Source organism: Elgaria multicarinata, chromosome 16 (genome assembly GCF_023053635.1).
Source record: "Elgaria multicarinata webbii isolate HBS135686 ecotype San Diego chromosome 16, rElgMul1.1.pri, whole genome shotgun sequence".
Taxonomy (NCBI): Eukaryota; Metazoa; Chordata; class Lepidosauria; order Squamata; family Anguidae; genus Elgaria; species Elgaria multicarinata.
In genome coordinates, this window is record NC_086186.1 from 29,531,343 (window position 1) to 29,552,956 (window position 21,614).

Below are 21,614 nucleotides of genomic sequence, written 5' to 3' on the forward strand. Positions count from 1 at the left end.
AGTTGTGTTTTATTTTACTTTAGTTCATTTTTTTCTTTTTATTTACTGGACCCAATCCCAAAGTTCTTCAAGCATTTAAAATAATAAGAAATTAAAACAGAATAAAACTAGCCAAGATTCAAACAACAGAAATAAATATACTAAACTAAAACCAGCAGGAGAGAAAATCACTAAAATCGCTGAGTGTCTAATAATATTTAAAATAACTAAGAAGAAGTAAAAACATCCCTTTAACAGGTGGTGCTCTGAACCACTGAGGGAGCCTGTGCCTCTGCGGACGATGACGGATCCATCATCGTCCCCAACTTGCAGACCTCGCCCTTTAGGAAGTCTGAAGCCCCCTTCCAGAACAGGGTGACTGACACTTAACCGGATAGATGAGCCACCCACAAACAGTGTTTCTGTCTTGTCTCGATTGAATCTCAGTTTATTGGGCCCTCATCCAGCCCACTCCTCTGCCCATGCGCTGGTTCAGAGCTTCAACTGCCTCACCTCTGTTTAGCTGAGAAGGAGAGGTGGAGCTACGTGTCATTGGTGATGCTTCAGCCCGCACCCCTGGTTAACGTGTCCCGGCGGTTTCATGTAGATGTTGGAAAGCATGGGGGTCAACTACAGCCCTGAGGCACCCTGTAGCAAGACCACCATAGGACAGACCCATTATCCCCTGCCACCACCTTCTCTAAGGGGCATTCTAGGCAGGAGCGGAACTGTTGCAATACACGACTTCACATCCCAACCCAAGACAGCCTTCCCAGAAGGATAGCATAAGAGGTCCAAGGGAGTCCACAGGGTTGCAGGTCCTTCTCCCGGCAAAGGACACAAGCAGGCTTGCACGTCCCTCACCTGGCTCAGGTCGACTTAATTGTTTCATGACCTAGTCATGTTTTATTGGGGATTGCTAAAGTAATTTGGGGATTGCCAGACCTGGACTTAGAACTGTGTTACACACAGCCAGGGTTCCCTTCATGGGATGTCTCAGGCCAGTGAAGGTGCCCTAGGAAGCAGAGCCAGCTCTTCCTTCATGGAGAAGGCCATGCTTGAAGTTCAGGGACTTAGCAGCCTGGCCTGCCTCTTCATGGGGATGGCTGACTTCAGAACTGACAGGCATGATCACAAACTTGTAATTTGGAGTTAACAGAACACAGGCTTCTAATATTGAAGGCTGAATTCAGAATGTATTTAAATAGTTCTCACAGAAAAGAGACATTTGCACTGAGATTGTTTACTTCACAGTATAAAAATGCTGCTGTAACTACTCTGGGCCTTCCCTCTCCTATTGGGGTTCAGCCCACCGCTGTGCAAACTCTCTTTTGCTGTGGGAAATAATTCTATTGCTAGTGTCTCACTGGTCTCTTTGTCTGTGCGTTGGAGATCCACGACAATACCTGGGGAGCCTCGTCTGGGATTTGACAGCACTCGTCAGAAGCACACAGGCAGAAGCTCTCTGGGGACTGCCATTCCAGCACGTACCCAAGGTAAGAGACCTTTTGAAATCCCTATTGGCTTAGCCTTCTGTTTCAGGTGACACCGTGGGTCTGGTTCACACTGGACTCCCAACCCAAGACTTCTGTGAGACCCAGCAAAACAGACTTAGAAAAGTGGGCCTGGTCCATTGGAGGGGCAGATGAGGTTTAACATGGCTGGGCCCAGTGCAAAAGACAGGTCAGTAAAACAGGTACCTGAGGAAGCAAGTGAACAGAGCTGTCGTTGACACCCACGGTGTATATGTACAAAAGTTATGGGCCAGAACCTGCAAATTCGAAAACACTTAAATTGTTCAGATTCTCTTTAAGATAGCTAGGAAGAAGTTGAATGGTTTGTGGCTTAGTTTGCAAAGAGACAGGAAGAAGAAGAAGAGTTTAAATCTGGCACATAGCAAAAGGTGTTGTGGAGCCTAGAGACAAGAACCGAGAAAGAAAGGGGAGGGAGATTTCTCCTGGCAAAGAAAGAAAGAATTTTTAGGCTGTTGTATATTTAAGCTACCTGCATTTTTTTTTAATGTACCACTAGTATTGAATTGTAGGAGTAGAAATTTCAGACTCTGAAGAGTTAAATTGCATTTAGAGTTCAAGCAATTAAGAATCTAATTTTTTAAGAAGCCCACAAAACAAGAACAATGCAGAATCCATGGTAGATTCAAGGGCAGAGGCGATGGATGAGAACATGGTGTGAGCAAAAAGCAAAATCACCCTAGAATATTGCCACTATTGTGGTGAAATTGGTCGCTAGAAAATGAGTGTCCTAATAAGCCTGGCCAGCTTATGCAGACACCTCATAAAGCTAGCTGATCTACACTAAAGTTTCAAGATTTCCTTACAGCTACAATGTCTGCTAAAAAAACTATAACTGTTGTAGGCATGTTTCTTAACTAACCGCCTCACTATCCAGACCAACATGCTTCCTCTTTAAGCAGAAAGCTATTCTGTAAATAAAGATTTACTCACCACATGAAGCATTTCTTGATGCCCTAAATATGTTGTGACCTTGCTGCAAAGCATGGTGTGTGTGTTCTCCTGATTCCTCTTCATGAAATCCAAACTTCCAGCCTGATCACCTGGGGGTCTTGGAATTTGATGAAATCCTTTTTTTGCAATTAAGAAAAGGGAGTATCAAGGATATCAGGGCACACCATGTTTCCAGGGAAGGGCAAGCTCATACCTCCTGTGTAGTCTGAGCTATAAGCAGTTGATAACGCCATGATTAACAGCATAATTACTCTAGTTGGGCAGAGCAGTTGGGTGTGTGGCCGGCCTCTGGCACTTACGAACAAGAGATTAGTCCTTATGGGAACCCTCATGGGTAAACCAATGACTCCCCACCCCCCACCCCCTACTAAATTTCAGGCCACCAAACTCCCGCTAACAGATGATCAAGTATTAAGACTATGGCTGTGCATTAATGAGGTAATTTTAGGTTGTCATTCACAGATTAAAGGCACCCAGACGAGCCCTGCCACGACCACCGGCATCACGGTTCTTCAGTGGACAAGAGTGCCCAGGTGGAAAGGTCCCTACCAGATGTTCCCAGATCCACACATCACCCTGCAAGAGGGCCGTTGACCCAGACTTCGCCAGTCAAGTGTAGACAGCGACCGAGGCGGCGCTCTCAAGGACAACGCAGGCGATTTCTCCCCGACGCGGCCAACAGCAGGTGTCGACTGCTTCTCCCAAGACCCAGCGGATCATGCCCGGAGACCACCTAACTTTACTCTACAAATATTTAAGGGCCATAATAATGCCCAGCCACTCTCCAGAAACCAAAAAGGTTTCATCCTACTGGTAGAGTTGGCAAAAGTCCAGCCAGCTGCACGAAGACAGACTTCGCCAGGCAGCCAACGATGACGGAGATGGCCGCTCTGTTCCAGTCTTGTTCTTTTTGGACTATGCTTTATGGGAAATAAAGAAGGGAATAGTACAACTAAGTTTAGCAGTAGCAGAAATAGTTAACCTTATTAATTTGTTAGATATGTGTTTAAATGTTAGCTGTTTTTATGCTTTTTTAAAAAATTGTATATCGATTTTTAATGTTTAGTCTTTTTAATCTTTGTAACCCGCGCAGAGAGCTTCGGCTATGGGGCAGTATATAAATGTTAACCTCACTAACCTTACTAACCTAACTAACCTTACTAACCTTATTTTATTTTATTTTATTATTTATTTTATTTATTACATTTCTATACCGCCCAATAGCCGGAGCTCTCTGGGCGGTTCACAAACATTAACATTCAAAGTATAAAACAACAGTGTAAAACCATAGTACAAAATACAATATAAAAGCTCAACCTAGTTAACCTTACTAACTGTGGAATATGTGCTTTAATTGTTTTAAACGTTAGCTGTTTCTATGCTTTTGATTTTAAAATTTGTATATCTATTTTTAATGTTCAGTCTCTTTAATCTAATCTTTTGAATCTTTGTAAACCACCCAGAGAGCTGAGGTGATTTTATAAATGTAATAAACAATAATGATATTAATAATAATGCCAGCCCATCATGCACAAGGCATACCTGTAATTAGTGTGCCTGCCTGTCTTGGGCAAAAGAAAGGTGGAAGGCATACCGGTTTGAACAAAACATCACCAAAGAAAATGAACAAACTTTGGTACAGAGATATATAGACTTTGCAGCTGAGAATCTAGTGACTGAATTTGCTTCCATCCCCTTTTCCCCTCCTCCCTCCTCACCTCCTTTCCTTTTGTGTCATGTTTTTTAGATTGTAAGCCTGTGGGCAGGAATGTTTTTTAGATTGTAAGCCTGTGGGCAGGAATGTTTTTTAGATTGTAAGCCTGTGGGCAGGGACTGTCTTAAAAAATATTTTTGTAAGCTGCCTTGAGAGCCTTTTTGGCTAAAGGGCAGGATAAAAGTGCTTGAATAAATAAAGTAAATAAAGGATGGAATATAATCCATCCCAGTATGAAACACCTCTACGCTGTCAGTACAATGGCCCATATCAAAATGCCACACATACTCAGTGACAACAACCCGTAGGAGATTACCCAAATAATAAAAGTTATTGTGGATTACTTGATTGACACTAATTATGGGAAAGTTTTAAGAGGTAGAACACTGCACAAGATTCTGGGTTTCTGAGTTCTTTGTCTACTCTCCTTTGACCATAATGTGATTGCACTTGCTGGTTTAAAGATAAAACAATGTTGATTTTTTTAGACTTCATTCAAGTTTCAGGTAGACACTTCCTGCAATTGGAGGCTTCAAGCTAGAGATGGTTAGCAAATACAAATACCTGTTTATTAGTAGCACTGTTGGTTCTTTCTCCTTTACTGTTGTGTTTCAAAAGCAGTTACACACTGACAGATAATGGTATAATAAGTAAAGCCAATGTAGCAAAATGCTGTAAAGATTGCAACCAAATAATAGAGAGGTCCCTCTTCTGTTATATGGTATTGCAGAAGGCACAGAGCATATTCCCATATGCCAAGGTGAGAAATTGTTAAACTACCCAGGGTTGCACATCCAAGGACTCTATTGGCTCTGTGGACCATGGTCGTATAAGATCCTGCCATAGAACTATTGCCTGGTCTCAGTTCACACACGTTTAACAGCAGACATTATTTACAACCATAAGGTCAAAAGGGCTATTAATAATCCTTTGGAAACAGGATACACTAGATCCCATCAATTCATGAAGATCTTGCTTCCAGTAAACCTCTGACACAGCAGAGGCCAATTGAAACTGCCACAATTGATGCCATTTCTGCCCTTTAAGCTGAAACAAGAGATTTCGCAAGTCACACTACAAAACTGCATGACCCTTGATGTCTTACTTGCAGCACGAAGAAGAGTCTGTGCTGTGATTAACACTTCTTGCTGCACATACATAAGCCAGAACTATGGAATAGAAATTTATTAGATAATGCATTTTAGCTAGTTCCCATGGAAAAAAGACACACACACTGAGGCTGTTTACTCAGCAATACAAAACGCCTGCCATAGCTATTCTCTGGGCCTTTCCTCTCGGGGTTCAGCTCGCATAGGTGCTCTGTTTTGCTGCCGAAAATAAAGCTGTTGCTAGTGTCTCACTGGTCTCTTTGTCATTTTCTTGGAAAGCCACAACAATATGTATTATTGTGAAGCTGGTAACAAGTGTGAACTAGAAAGAGGGACATACTAAACCAAAGGACACGGAATGGCCATTGAAATGCATTGGTTTATTCCGAATGGCCATAGGAAATCATTGGAGGTGTTTAGGGATCATCTACAAATCAAAATACCTAAAGGAGTTAAACATTTTGTTTTCATAGACAACCACGCAGAATCAAAATGCAAACTAACAGTGGTTTTAGGGAACAGCTACTATGACCCCCAAAACTGTGATTCTAGGGATCATCCCCAAATTCAAGAAGAAATCAGAATGCAATAAAAAGAGGGTAATAGTTTTATACACTGCTTTATAAGCACCAGTTCTAAAACACCCAAATATGAGAAAGGAATTTTGTTGCAACATGCCAAACGTTATTTAAATGTTTCTATATGCCCCGCCACAGCGCCCACACCTTACAACAGGCTGGTTTCAAAATGGCCATAGGAAAACATTGGGCTGTCAGGCAGCCCCAGAAAAAAGGGGAGCCCCAAAATTCTTGTGGAGGTTTGTAATAAGACCCTAAGCATCCTAAGAGTTTTTTCTGGAGGCGTGCACCATTGGAATGGTCCGCACTTTGCGCATGGCCCATTAGGTTCCTTCAGAATGGCCATAGGAAGCACTGGGCTGTGGAACCTAATGTGGCCATGCACAAAGTGGGGACAATGCCAACGGAGAACGCCTCCAGCAAAAACTCTTAGGATGCTTACAGTCTTATTACCAACCTCCATTAGAATTTCGGGGCTCCCCCTTTTTTTCTGGGTCTTCCTGACCGCCCAGTCCTTTCCTATGGCCATTCTGAAGGAACCTAAAGTGCCTGTGTGCAATGTGGGGGCCATTCCAATGGAGCGTGCCTTCAACAGGGACTCTTATGGTGCTTACAGTCTTATTACCAACCTCCCCGAACATTTTGGGGGCTCCCCCTCTTTTTTGTGGGGCTGCCTGACAGCCCGATGTTTTCCTATGGCCATTTTGAAACCGGCCTGTTGTAAGGTGTGGGCGTCGGGAGGGGGGGCATATAGAAACATCTAAATAATGTTTGGCATGTTGCGACAAAATTCCTTTCTCATATTTGGGTGTTTGAGAACTGGTGCTTATAAAGCAGTGTATAAAACTGTCATTACCCTCTTTTTATTGCATTCTGATTTCTTCTTGAAGTTGGGGATGATCCCTAGAACCACAGGGTTGGGGGGTCGTAGTAGTTGTTCCCTAAAACCGCTCTGTTAGTTTGTATTTTGATTCTGTGTGGTTTTCTATGAAAACTAAATATCTAACTCCTTTAGGGATTTTGATTTATAGATGATCCCTAAACTCCTGCAATGATTTCCTATGGCCATTCGGAATAAACCAATGCATTTCAATGGCCATTCAGTGTCCTTCGGTTTAGTATGTGCCCTCTCGGCTCCAATATTCTAAAAACATCCCCATTACAATGCTGTTGAATTTGTGGATTTTAGGGGGAGAAACCCCAAGGCATGAACATACTGAATTTAGCAAACCTTAACATTTATCATGGAGGGGTTCAAAGCTAACCCTCAAATCTGATCTCCAGAGGGACATTTGAAAGTGTTTGAAACTGGAATGCCTGAGATTTTTTTCTGATTGGGGCTCTGAGAGTGTGTGTGTGTGTATTTCCACTGACTTCTACCCAGACAGACGGAGAGGAGAAGCGGGCAAAGCCAGGGAGTTCCTTCCCTGCCAGAATCCTGGTATTCATGGAATTCCTCCTGGCCTGGGCTTTCGGAGGCCAGGGCTTCCCAGCTCATTTGTAGATAACGCCAAGCCGGTTCAAAGGCCCCTGGCAAACAAAGCCCATTAACCCACAATTACAGGAAAGGGCCTCTCACAATCCGTGCATCCGGCCCTCTAACCCTCCAGGAAGCGTTTAGTTATTCTTGCTGGAGCTGTGTGTTGCCCATGGCTGAGAGTTGCTGTTTCTTTTGGAGTGTGAGCAACGAAACCGGCCCCCCTTTCTTTCTAAATCCATCGTCTTGCTAGTCTAGGGGAAGATGGCATCCCTCCACCACCCTGAGAGCTGATAGTGTGATTCGAAAGAGGAACTGGTGCTTGCGGTGTGCACCACACACACACACTCCACTTCCACATTTGGACCACAGGTTGGGGAGGTTTTTAGATTGCTTCAAAAAATTGTTTGACTAGCAGGAGGAGAAGACGTGTGTGTGTGTGTGTTGGGAGGGGAGCTTCTTCACACGAGGCTTGTATCATGCGCTCGTGATTGGTCACTCCTGGAAGGTCCCAGGTTTGATCCCCAGCATCTCCAGGAGGGGCTGGAAAACCCTGGAGAACCTTTGCTGCCAGTCAGTGTTGACAATACTGGGCTAGATAGACCAGCGTATGGCAGCTTTCGATGTTTCTATGAGAGTAGGGTGACCATATGAAAAGGAGGACAGGGCTCCTGTATCTTTTAACAGTTGCACAGAAAAGGGAGTTTCAGCAGGTGTCATTTGTATACATGCAGCACCTGGTGAAATTCCCTCTTCATCACAGTAGTTAAAGCTGCAGAAGCCCTGCCCTCTTTTGTAGCTTGTCACTCTGGTATAGCTCCTGCAGCTTTAACTGTTGCGATAAAGAGGGAATTTCACTAGGTGCTGCATGCCTACAAATGACACCTGCTGAAATTCCCTTTTCTACACAACTGTTAAAGATACAGGAACCCGGTCCTCCTTTCCATGTGGTCACCCTATATGAGAGTGGCCCTGGATGCAAATCACAGCAGGCATACAAACATTAGCTGAGATTCTTTGAAGCATCCAGAAGCAGCCTGGATGAGGATATTAAGCTCTGGGTCTTGAGGCCCATGTGGATAACTGTGAACGCCTGGAGTGGCCGTCCGTCTTTGAGAATACCACCACTAGAGCTCACACAAGACCCGTCTGCCCTTTCTGCAACAAATCCATTCACAAGGCCATAAGAGTTCAATGGAGGCAACCCCAGTTCCATTTGGACAGCCAAGGTACTCCAGACCCAAAGGGGTGGATATTTAGCACATGCAGTCCAAGGGGAATGGCTGCCGCTGCAGATTCCTGCTCAGGCCCAGCTGGCTGGCTCATCGTGACACACATCAGATGCCCAAAATAGGATTTCTTTCTGCATCAGGATGCTTAAAAGTGCAGCTCAGGACTCCTAATCTGCACACTCAGGTCTGTTTGGTTTTGTCGCTCCTGTGGTGCTACTACAGGGTATCTTTGGGTTGGATCCAAAAAAAAATAAGTACATTTAAGTTGTACCAATTGAAGTGGAAGGGTTGTGGGCATGATTAACTCTTACACACTAAAATCAGTGGTACTCAAAATACTTAACTTTGGCTGGATTGGGCCCTCTATCCAGTGGTGACGCCTGTCAGAGGGTTGGGTGTTGAGTGCCCCCAACCCCACCACATACACACCACCTAAACTATACCCGGGGGGGGGTTGCTTCTGCACTATGCACTGGCTTCTTCCATTGCTCTGACAGCAGCAGCTGCTGCTTTGTCGCCACTGCAGACCAGGAAGGGATTCATGGCTGGTCTGACAGCATCAGTTGTTGAATTGCACATGTGCAAAACCGGTGGGAAAAGGCTTCCTGGAGGGTGTGCTCCCTCGAGCCTATGAAGAAGCAGCATAATACAAAATAATGCAGATCTCCTAAGGAGTAAGGCATGGGCAGCAAGTTCTGAGTGCATCAACAGTCCATACCTTTGCATGTAATATAATTATTATGAAAATAATAACAAACTGTGTGCTGCTATAGCCCTAGTACAGCAAAAGACAGGAAACAGCATTATAGTGGCACCTAGTGACAGAACAGAGCATTACAACACCAAATGAAAGTGGGGAGGTTCACCCATATTTGCCAATCCAGAGAGGAAATACATTACATCCCCAAAATCTAAATCCATGAACTCTCCATACTACAGAAATAACTTTATTCTGGTGTAGCATTTTCCGCCAATGAGGATGCTACTGGAATAATTCTGGTGCAGGGATGTGCTACGGCAGCACTGTAAATTCATATGGATTTTTTTTTAAGAATCTAATATCCTGACCAAAAAAAATCCTGGAAAAGTTGGCTTTGTGGATTATATTTTTTAGCTCCAGCATAACATTTTCCATGTGTCTACCTCTATGGGAATCCTTCCAAAAGCCTTGGTATAGAGCTCATTACGTTGGAGCCGGAAGCCTCTCTCATTTTCTGCACCCAGGCCAAGCAGCCATCTTCAGAGAGCCTGGACAGTTTGGCTCTGTGGCCACTTTAACACACCAGAATTGTAATAATCACGTTTACAGCTCGGCACCTTCTGAGACACCATGTGCTGACGGGGACGCAATAATCTCCCCATTAACACCTGGGAAGATTAGAGGAAGCCAGAAGGATCCCATCAGGATTCCGCAGAGTGGAAGCAATTAAGATGGGCATATCCCAGTTGGCAGGGCTTCCCCCCTTCGCTCGCTCGCCTTCTCCTGACTTGTTTCTCCAAAGAGAAGGAAAAATGAGCTGGGTTGCCTCAACCAATTAGTTGGTGCTAATTAATTCCAGCAGATAGTCCTTGACTGACAACAAAAGAGGAAGCAGTCTGTAGGAGGTGTTACAATTGTGCAGGCAAATGCAAGGACAGATGGAACAGAAGTGCTCACTGTGATCTCACACACACACACACACACACACACCAGTGTCATCCAAATGCTTTTGGGGGCTCTATTTGCATGGTCACAGCGTCAAGGGACCCAATATTGAGGTCTGGGACCACCCCAAATCAGGCTCAAGGCACCAGGGCCAGATCTGCACCAAGCAGGATATAACACTTTGAAAACAGTTTGAAAACAGTATGTGGAATGTGTCCTTGGCCCGAACAGTTATCAATACCGTTATAAACAATTATAAAGCAGTAGCATAGATCCTGCCCAGTTGTGTCCTTAGCATAGAACTGGAAGGAACCAAAAGCCTAGGGCCGTAGCTAGACCTAAGGTTTATCCCTGGATCGTCCAGGGGTCAAACCTGTTCCTCTAGGTGACACACAGGGGATCCAGCGCTCAGGCAGGGGTGAACCCTGGATGATCCCAGGATAAACCTTAGGTCTAGCTACGGCCTAGGTCTTATTAGCCTTATCCAGCAGAGCCAAGGTGAGGACTGATGGGAGTTGTGGGCCAAAACATGTGAAGGCCCCCTGGCTAGGTAGTCCATCCATGTATCCCAGGGCAAGACTCCCCACCCACCCACCCACCAGCCCTTTCCCTCCACAGATCAGGGTGGAGAAGGCACGCTGCACAAATGCTGCTATTGAGGCCCGCTTGCCTTTCTGGGCTGGCTATGATTGCCAGCTCAGCAAATCAGTGATGCAGTGAGGTAGTTTTAGACTCTGGACTTAATGGTCCCACGGGAGTCCCTCCTCTTTAGGTGGTAATGTGCATTCCTCCGCTTACTTCAAAATGCAGTAAGCCAGCCCTGCTGTTCTCTCTCTCTCTCTCTCTCTCTCTGTGTGTGTGTGTCTGTGTGTTCCTGCACAAACTACTGGATTTCTGCCTCTGGAACTTTGCTCTAAAGTCCTGCCCTGAGTGCACCATGGCTTGAAACAAGAGCTCCATCACACCAGCGGTTTAACACACTCTTGCCATATCTGGTATCTGGTATTGCAGCTTGGGACTCACCTTGTGTTACCTGGACCTAGTGCTCAGCAACATATATCCAGCATGTGTGTGTGTGTTCGGGGGGGGAGGTATTCCCCCCCCCCTGGCTGCTACAGGCTTGACCAGGCAATAACAGCAACAAAGGGTGGAGGAAGAGGACTTTGTACATCATTTGCTTCTTCTGGCAAGAGCTCTAAAAGCCAGGAGTTGCTGGGATTCCCTGCCTGGGAGACCTGCAAGCCTGAGGGGGATTCTACACATCGTCCTGAGGGCGCTTCCATGCGCCCCCAGTGCGCCCCCAAAGCAATCGTGTAGCTTGCCTGGAGAAGAGACGAGGAAGAGGCGTCCTTGCCGCCACCGCCGCCACCCATCTACCTCCTCGCCGGCCGGGTCGGAGAGCTCAGCTTCCGCTGAGCTCTCCGACCCGGCTGGCGAGGAGGTAGGTGGGTGGCGGGTGGCGGTGGCGGTGGCGGTGGCGGCGGCGGCGGCAAGGACGCCTCTTCCTCGTCTCTTCTCCAGGCAAGCTACACGATCGCTTTGGGGGCGCACTGGGGGCGCATGGAAGCGCCCTCAGGACGACGTGTGGAATCCCCCTCAGCTGAGAGAGCATATGGAACTGTAGTGGAAGCTTGAGAAGAGGATTTAATTGTTGCCCAATTTAACTTTTCATTGAAGAGTGGTGCATAAATATCCTAAATAAAATAAATGCAGCTGACCAAACTCTTGTATTTTGTTGTCTGTCTCCCACCCACCCCATCCCCTCCGCTGTTTGGTAGGTAACCGTATTTCATGTCTGCTCCCAGGATTGAAATGTGCCCAAGAGTGTGTCCATCGGGGCTGTGAGAAGCTGGGGTGGTGGTGAAGCCGAACCTGAGTACCTGCGGGATCCCGGGTTTAACAGGGAGCTCCTGGTGTCATTGGCTGCCATGGGGCAGAAGACATTACACCAAAAGAGGCTCTCCCAAGAACAAGATGCCCAGGCAAGGTTCAAAACTCAGGTGGGAGACAGATGGAAGCAGGATGCAGACCAGAGGGTTGCAAGTGAGGTGGACAAGACTTAGATTAGGCCACTGAAGGGGCCAAAGAAGAGACCCAGACCCAGCCTGGAAGCAATGTGTGGGGGTGACCTTGGAGCCCAGCCTGATGGGGAGAGCAACAAACTGAGGAAAGGCCTGTTGCCCGTGAGGCCCAGGGAAAGCAAACTGCAACTATGTGCTTACTATCCGTTCTGAGGCATGGCAGGACCTTGGATAGCGCACTGCAGGAAGTCCTGGTTGGAATATCCTCCTACAAGGAGCTGTTGTCTCAGCAAAGGACCACAGTCAACTGGAGCCTTAAGATGGCTGGCAGAGCCTGGTCTTTCAGGGGCTTCACCCCTGCTGGATGTTGACTGCAGTCCTTAAAGGGCCAGTGTCTGCTTCTGCAGTATTATGCTCCTACATGGCTGCAGGGGCATTAACCTCTGAGTCAGATGATGGTAGAGCCACATCCTCAGGATGGGACAGTATAGGAGGTGCTCTGACATCTGCCCAAGAAGTGGTGATCTGTGAATCGGAGTCCTCATTGGAATAAATTTATTTATTTGTTTATTTATTTAGAACATTTCTTAGCTGCCTTTCAGGGCAGAAGACCTCCCAAGGCGGCTTACAACCATACATAAAACAGTATAAACATTAAAATTAATAAAAGCATAAACAATAAAATAACAGTTAAAAACAATAAAAGCCAACAGTAAGAACGAACAATAAAAACAACAAGGGCAGTAGCAGCAAAACAGTATTCATTTATGAGAAGGCCATAGTAAAATAAAACATTTTTAAAGCCTTCTTAAAAGCTTGCAAGAATGGTGCATGGTGGATCTCCGATGGGAGTTTGTTCCACAGGTGTGGGGCCACTGCTGAGAAGGCCCTGTCCCTTGTGGAGACCCACCTAATTTCTCTCACAGGTGGGCAAACAAGAAGGGCCTCCCTTTTTGATCTTAAAGTGCGGGCAGGCTGATATGGGTGAAGGCGGTCCTTCAAGTAACTTGGTCCCAAACTGTTTAGGGCTCTAAAGGTCAAAACCAGCATTTTGAATTGGGCTCGGAAACGCACAGGTAGCCAGTGCAGCTGGCGCAATATAGGCGTTACATGATCAGATTGCCTCGCCCCCACCAATACTTGGGCGGCCGCATTCTGCACCAGCTGAAGTTTCCAAACCATCTTCAAAGGCAGCCCCACGTACAGCACATTACAGTAGTCCAGCCTGGACGTGACTAGTGCATGGATAACTGAGGCAAGGTCTGCCCTCTCCAGATAGGGCCGCAGCTGGCGTACCAGCCTAAGCTGGTAGAATGCACGCCTGGACACCGCAGCCACCTGGGCTTCCCCAGTTAGCTCAGAGTCCAGGAGGACTCCCAAACTGTGTAATGTGGAACCTCAGAACCAGGGGACACGAGAACCTTACAGCAGGGGCTGGCTTCCTCATTTCCTGTGACAGCATGCAGGAGATGACATCAGGCAGCAAGGGTGCATTTCCTAGTCTTACACAATATGGCAGTTACAAGGGGTCCGGGGAGAAAGCAAGATCGTAGGCTGGGGAGGAGACATTTAAGCCTTACGTCTAAAGCCAGAGATGGGGAGCCTTTTTATCCAAGAGCGGCACATTCCCTCAAGGATAATCTATCGAGGACCACATGGAGGGGTGGTGAGGGCTAGGATCCCCCTCTGCTTCATCCACTTGTACACACACACACACACACACACAGCCTCCCGCTCACACACACACTCATAGGGTTTTTTTGGGGGAAGGAATATCATCATTCCTAATTCGTATTTCTCAGCCTGCAGATGCAACTGGAGTCCACACTTCATCCCTCAACAATTCTCTTCGCTGCAGCGCACAGACACTTGCTCCTGTTCAGTTAGGCAGAAGTTGGAAATATCCAATTAACCAAAGATGTGGTACTAAAACCATTTGTTAAAATATGCTTCAGGCCTGCTCAACTAAATTAGGTAAAGGGCTCTCTCTTCTTAAAGTTAACTAAGGCCAAAATCTACCAGGAAGTTCTCTTACACAAGACTAGTTAAAATGAACAGAGAACAGATTGTAGATTGTGCCCGCACTTTTTTTTTAAAAAAAAATTAAAACGTTGTAGTGTTACTTGCAGCTCAGGGCTGCAGAACTCTTTCAGCTTCAAATTCCACTTCAGAGAAGGTTTTGGGAGTTACATTCCAGGGGTGGGCAGGAAAAAGAGCAGGGCCAAAAATCATATATAATCCAAATTTGGGAGTTAGTTGGGCTCATCCCTTTTTGATTGCCTTCCGGTTGATTGATTCTCATGAAAGCACTTCATTGGATTCCACAAATAACAATGGTTTTCACTGTAATTCAAAGTCAGGAGTTTATTATGCCCATAGAACTTTTTTAAAAAAGAATTAGGCTATCTTCTATAACGATGTGCTATAAAGTGTAATTTTTAATACCAAAAATATCAAGTATATAAAACAAACATAATTAATTGCAAATTGGAGCAAAATGAAATATGAACACACCTTTATAAACGCAGGCGCAGGCTAAAGTACAATGATATGCCAGTAATTTACAGGCTGTAAACAAATCATGAAGGGATTAAGAGACACCTACAGTTAAAAGTAGCCCAGTCAAAGCTTAGTTATTGTTCAGAAAGGAAGTCTCTAGCTGTTAAATTTAACAAAATAACGATTAAAAGTCTGCGTACACCTTTAGTTAAGTTAAACGGTCTGTTAGATTTTATTTTTCCCCGTCTGTGAACTGTGTTTGCAAAGAACCCACTGGTACCAGCCTATTTTAGCTTAAAGCTCTTCCTGGTATTTTGGCCATTTAGGAAGGGGGGAAACTGCACAAAAGCCAGGAAATGACCAAATGATTGATGGTTGGGGAAAGCGCACGTAAAGGCTTTTTATTCAAGCAGGTCTGCTGGGTTGGGTGCTGTTTTTATTCTGTAATTGTGTTTTAAATGCATCTGTTTTATTGTTGTTTTAATCAAGTTTTTATTTCTATGTTTTGCAGTTCCTGTTATTAAAATAATAATTATTAAAATAATAGCCAGACATCTTAAAATTCAACTGGGTAAGCCTGCTGGAAGAGATCAGTCTTTATAGCTTTTTTATACATTCAGAAAGACTATTGAGCTGGCGGATCTCTCCCAAGAGGCCATTCCAGAGTCTGGGCACCGCAGAAGAGAAGGTCCTCTGGGTAACAGTTGTCTATCTAGTTTTAGCTGGCTGAAGTAAATTCTTCCCAGAGGACCTGAGTGTGTGGGGCAGATTGTACGGGAGAAAGCGATCCCGCAGGTGGAGGGGGCGAGGAAAGGAACCTCTCGTGCAAGCACTTGAGTCATTGCTGACTCCTAGAGGGACGCCTGCTTTTGCTGACGTTTTCTTGGCAGACTTGTAGCGGGGTGGTTTGCCATTGCCTTCCCCAGTCGCAGTTACCTTTCCCCCAGCTAGCTCGGTACTCATTTTACAGACCTCGGAAGGATGGAAGGCTGAGTCGACCTGAGCTGGCTGCCTGAGAACCAGCTTCCACAGGGATCGAACTCAGGCCGTGGGGAGAGTTTTGGCTGCAGTAACTGCCGCTTACCACTCTGCACCACACGAGGCTCTAAAAGGAAAGGAACCTCTTGTGCAAGCACTGAGTCATTACTGACTCTTGGTGGGATGCCAGCTTTCGCTGACGTTTTCTTGGCAGGACTTATTGTGGGGTGGTTTGCCGTTGCCTTCCCCGGCCATTATTACCTTTCCCCCAGCTAACTGGATACTCATTTTACTGACCTCGAGAGGACGGAAGGCTGAGTCGACCTGAGCCGGCTGCCTGAAACCAGCTTCCGCTGGGATCGAACTCAGGCCGTGGGGAGAGTTTCGGCTGCAGAAACTGCTGCTTTACCGCCATGTAGGGCTTTAAAGGCAATGACCAACACTTTAGGGGTCAGCACACCCAGAGTGCAATGGATGAGCCTCACCCTGGGAAAACCACCTTCGTGATCATGGTGTCACCCCAGCCAGGTAAGTATAAAACAGACTGATCAACTTAAGAGACCGGGGAAACATTTTGTTCTAGTGCCCAAAGGTTGCAGGTCGGTGCCTCTCACACCTGAAAGGCAGCCTAGAAATATTAGAAGCGAATAAGGCTGCAATCCCATGCCAGTTTGCCTGGGGCATGCGGGGAGTTGTAGGGCCTTTTTCTGTCCAGAGAATAGCTAGGATTGTGCCCTTATTCATTAAATAAATGCTGCTGCTGCTGCTGCTGCTGCCGCTGCCCAGTTTGGTTCTCCCCTGCTTTGCTTCACTGCTGCATAGGGAAGGAAGGAAGAAAACCGTCCCCTCCCCTCCCCCACCTCTTAGTCATCAGCAGTTGTGGCCAGTCTTTGCAAAGAGGCCTTTCTGCCAATTGTTCTAGCAGTGACCCACCGCCCTGCTGGAACCAAGGACAAATGGAGCCGATCAATGGAGAGTTTCTCCTCTGCACAGTTCAATATGGAAACGGGGCAGGGGTGGGGGTGGGGAGAGATGCTCCATGAGACATACTTGTGGTCTAGTCTTTAGAGTTTCAGGCTGGGGAGACCTGGGCTCAACCCCCCACTCAGACACAGAATCATAGAATAGTAGAGTTGGAAGGCGCTCCAGCTTGTCTGCGTCCTTCTTGAAGTGTGTAGCCCAGAACTGGACGCAATACTCTAGATGAGGCCTAACCAGGGCCGAATAGAGAGGAACCAGTACCTCACGCGATTTGGAAGCTATACTTCTATTAATGCAGCCCAAAATAGCGTTTGCCTTTCTTGCAGCCATGTCACACTGTTGGCTCATATTCAGCTTGTGATCTACAACAATCCCAAGATCCTTCTTGTTTGTAGTATTGCTGAGCCAAGTATCCCCCATCTTGTAACTGTGCCTTTGGTTTCTATTTCCTAGATGTAGAACTTGGCATTTATCCCTATTAAATTTCATTCTGTTGTTTTCAGCCCAGCACTCCAGCCTATCAAGATCACTTTGAAGTTTGTTTCTGTCTTCCAGGGTATTCGCTATCCCACCCAATTTTGTGTCATCTGCAAATTTGACATGAAGCTCCCTAGGTGACTGCGGCCAGACAGTTACTCTCACAAGATTGTTCTGAGAAGAAAGATTGTTCTGAGAAGTTCTGGGCTCCACAATTCAAGAAGGATGCAGAAAAGCTGGAGTGTGTTCAGAGGAGGGCAACCAGGATGATCAGGGGTCTGGAAACAAAGCCCTAGGAAGAGAGACTGAAAGAACTGGGCATGTTTAGCCTGGAGAAGAGAAGATTGAGGGGAGACATGATAGCACTCTTCAAATACTTAAAAGATTGTCACACAGAGAAGGGCCAGGATCTCTTCTCGATCCTCCCAGAGTGCAGGACACGGAATAACGGGCTCAAGTTAAAGGAAGCCAGATTCCAGCTGGACATCAGGAAAAACTTCCTGACTGTTAGAGCAGTACGACAATGGAATCAGTTACCTAGGGAGGTGGTGGGCTCTCCCACACTAGAGGCCTTCAAGATGTAGCTGGACAACCATCTGTCAGGGATGCTTTATGGTGGATTCCTGCATTAAGCAGGGGGTTGGACTCGATGGCCTTGTAGGCCCCTTCCAACTCTGCTATTCTATGATTCTATGACCCTCAAGAAATACTTCCTCCCATATGAGCCTGCCCAAGAACATTGGTCCATTTCTGAGGTTGCTTTCTGTGATTGTAGCTCAGTGGTAGAGCACACGGTTTGTATGCAGAAGGTCCCAGATAGGCCAGGAAAAACTTCTGCCTGAGAGCCTGGGCAGAGCTGCTGCCAGTCCGTGTTGACAAGACTGGGCTGGATGGACCAGCTTCCAGTGTTCCAAGTTTCCAGTGCCGAGGGCAGCTTCCGATGGCCATATGAACCTTTGCTGTCATCTCCGCAGTGGGCAGGAATGAGAGAGAGGGCCAAGGAGGGGGTGCAGGCCCTGCCTAACTGTTACCTTGGGACCTCAGTATCCTTGGAGAAAAGGTGAGATACTTACGAAGCTGAACATGATGCTGTGACAGGTGAGGCTCTAACCTAGGGCTGCCTCTCACGCACTGCCTGTCTCTGGTTCTCCCCTCCCAAGATGACAAATGTGCTGTTTGTGGCACTGCCACAAGCACAAGATGAAGAAAAATGGAATTTCCTCAGGATTTCAAGTCCGTCTCACAAAACCATTCTGGCTTTCACAAGAGTTATCTTCATCAGAGGAGACTTCTGCCCCTGCCCTCGAAGGAAGGCATTCTCTTGGCATCCCTTTGCTATTGGATCCAGCAACATTTCATGAAAAGCCCCAGTTTGGCAAAGATACACTTGGATTTATTGTCTCCTTTATTTATTGGCAATCTGAAGAGGAACTGGGCACACAGGGAAAGGTTTTATTTTTTTCTGTCCACAGGCATTTCAGAATTCAGCCCTGATCCAGTCATTGTTTTTTTTTATTTGCTGTATTTGTAGTAGATGGGTAATTGCCAATGTGCCCATAGCAGATAATTTTCAATTAATGAGAAAAAAAGAACCCCAGCGCTCGGCCACTTCATGCTCTCTCACTTGTAATGTAACGCGATGTCCTCTTGCACCACTACCACAGCTCCGCAAAGTCAATCAGCCAGAGTTGCCTGGGTGCTTCTATGCTCCTGAGAAATCAATCTTGTGGGATGTTTATTAGCTTGCCCTGCTCTGCCTTCAGCCACATCTACACCAAGCAGGATCTAGCGCCATGAAAGCGGTATGAAAGTAGTATGTAAGAGGCAGGAGCCACACTACAGCTTTATGGCAGTATTGAAGTGCACTGACAACTGTTGGAGCCCATGACACAGACCATACACCGCTTTCATAGTGCTATATCCTGCTTGGTGTAGATGTGGCCTTCATTCCACTTGGGAGCAAAAACTAGAAATAAAATGAATTTTGAAGTGTGTGTGTGTGTGTGATATAACTTGATCCATCTTGAATTTGTCTTAGTTGTCATCATCTTTATCTATTTATTTAATTTGTTACATCGGGGGGTTGGACTTGATGGCCTTATAAGCCCCTTCCAACTCTACTATTCTATGGTTCTATGATTTATATCCCCCCTTTCCTCCAAGGAGGCATACATGATCCTCCTCCTTTTTATTTATCCCCACAACAAACCTGTTAGGTAGTTGTGCAGACTTTATACTGTTAGTTTTACCCTACCCTGTGCCTGCTTACCCTACCCTGTGCCTGTTTGCATTCTCTTCCCCTCCTTATTGTTTTACTATGATTTTATTAGATTGTAAGCCTATGCGGCAGAGTCTTGCTATTTACTGTTTTACTCTGTACAGCACCATGTACATTGATGGTGCTATATAAATAAATAAATAAATAAATAAATAAATAAATAAATAATAGGTAGGTTATTTATGACATTTCTATACCACCCAGTACCCAAAGCTCTCTGGGGACTTAGGCTGGCAGGCAGTGACTGACCCAAAGCCACGCAGCGGCCCCATTCACATGCGGGAGGAGGGGCGGGGACTATGGAGAGGGAAAGGTCAGCAAAACCACGGCAAGTGTGCCCGCCACGTGACTGGGAACCATGCAGTGCCGTGTGGTTCTCCCACCCACTCACCCACCCTCCGTAGCGAAGGCACGTAGTTCCGCATGGTTTACTGCTCATCCTGGCCTCCTCCACAGCACAAACAGGCTCTACGTTGAGAAGAAACATCCCAAAGAAACGTCCACGCAAACACAGAGAAGTCTGCTAAGGTGTAAAAAGTTGCTCATGACATGTGAGAAGTGGCTCAGAAGTGTGCACCCTCCCACTCTCCGACATGGAGCGCTGAGTCCCACACTGCTTCTGTGCACAGCAGAGGCCACCACCTCATCAAACAACGGTCAGCAATAAGCTGCTCATGATCAGCAGCACCTGTGACGGTGTCTGGTCCTTCCATGAATGTGGAGCTGGGTTCCTCCATAGCGCTGTACCTCCTCCGAGGCCTCACCTCACCGGAAACAGCTCCACGCAGCCTCTGCTGAAATAAACTTGTGGCCATCCTCATGGTCCTCTGTAAGGGTTTGTAGAGCAGTTTGTATGGTGGCAGCTTTCTTGACCCTGGCCTTCTTTTTTTCAGTTGTGGATAAACAGAGCTGACAGAGATCATGCAGTTACAGCTTTGGAGACTGCAGGAGAGGAACGGGAACTTGGTGATTTCTCTAAGGTTCCTCTCCAACCCATGAAAGTTTTCCTTGCACTGTCCAGGGTGTCCGAGTTCCCCCTGCATGTCATCTGCTCAGAATTCCAGGGGAACCAAATCTCATGCCTGCTGGTCTCTAGATGATCCTGCCCCTCTGGACTGATCCAGAGGTCGATAAATACACCTATTTCCTCCTCAGTCTAGAACCTAGCCCATATCCTCCGGCTCTGACTTTGGCATTTTAGGCAGCCTGAGCCTCAGAAAATGTCACCATTGCTGGTAAATCTGTACCTTGTGATGCTTGTGTGAAGGGACCGGGACCAGGTGAGAATAGCAAGACCAAGAGGTCAGCCTCCTTCTCCGCCAGGTCCACTCATAAGTCCAAAAAGCCATCTTGAACAAGCCACACACAACCCACACTGCCGGGTTCGCATGCCATGACAAGCCACTCTGAAAACAAGCCACCCTGAACAACCCAACAACAAGTCATGGGTTCTTTACATTCATGCTGAAGCCACCATGCTGCGTTTCCATGACACAGCAACCCATGATTAAACAAACAAGGCTGACAACCCACGTGCATCGTTGTGTCATGTGAACCAGGTAATTGTCATCCAAGTCAGGTAATTGTTGACTTTGTTCTGTAATCACACTCAAGATACATTTCATTATTTTGAGTGTGGCTGAGAAAAAGGCCATAGCTAGACCTAAGGTTTATCCCTGGATCGTCCAGGGGTCAAACCTGTTCCTCTAGGTGACACACAGGGGATCCAGCGCTCAGGCGGGGCGAACCCTGGAGGATCCCAGGAGAAACCTTAGGTCTAGCTGTGGCCAAAGTCATTTATGGTTGCCCTGCCATATAGTCCAGGCTAGGGCTGTGGGGCAGGTTGAGGCTGGTGAAGATTTCTAGCCAAAAATCCCTCATACAAAACACACTTCATTTTGCATCAAAGGTAGGGATGGGCGAACTCACCCGTTTGTACCACTGATAGGCTGGAGTGCTGGGCTGAAAACAACAGAATGAAATTTAATTGGGATACATGCCAAGTTCTACATCTAGGAAAAAGAAACCAAATGCACAGTTACAAGGTGGGGGATACTTGGCACAGCAATAGTACAAGCGAGAAGAAACTTGGAATTGTTGTAGATCACAAACTGAATATGAGCCAACAGTGTGATGTGGCTGCAAAAAAAGCAAATGCTA

General features: G+C 46.4%; 1 pseudogene; it reads right to left on the reverse strand.

Annotated features, from left to right (window-relative positions):
- Positions 1 to 16,104: 16,104 nt before the first annotated feature.
- LOC134409899 (U1 spliceosomal RNA) lies at positions 16,105 to 16,254 on the reverse strand (annotated as a pseudogene).
- Positions 16,255 to 21,614: the final 5,360 nt, after the last annotated feature.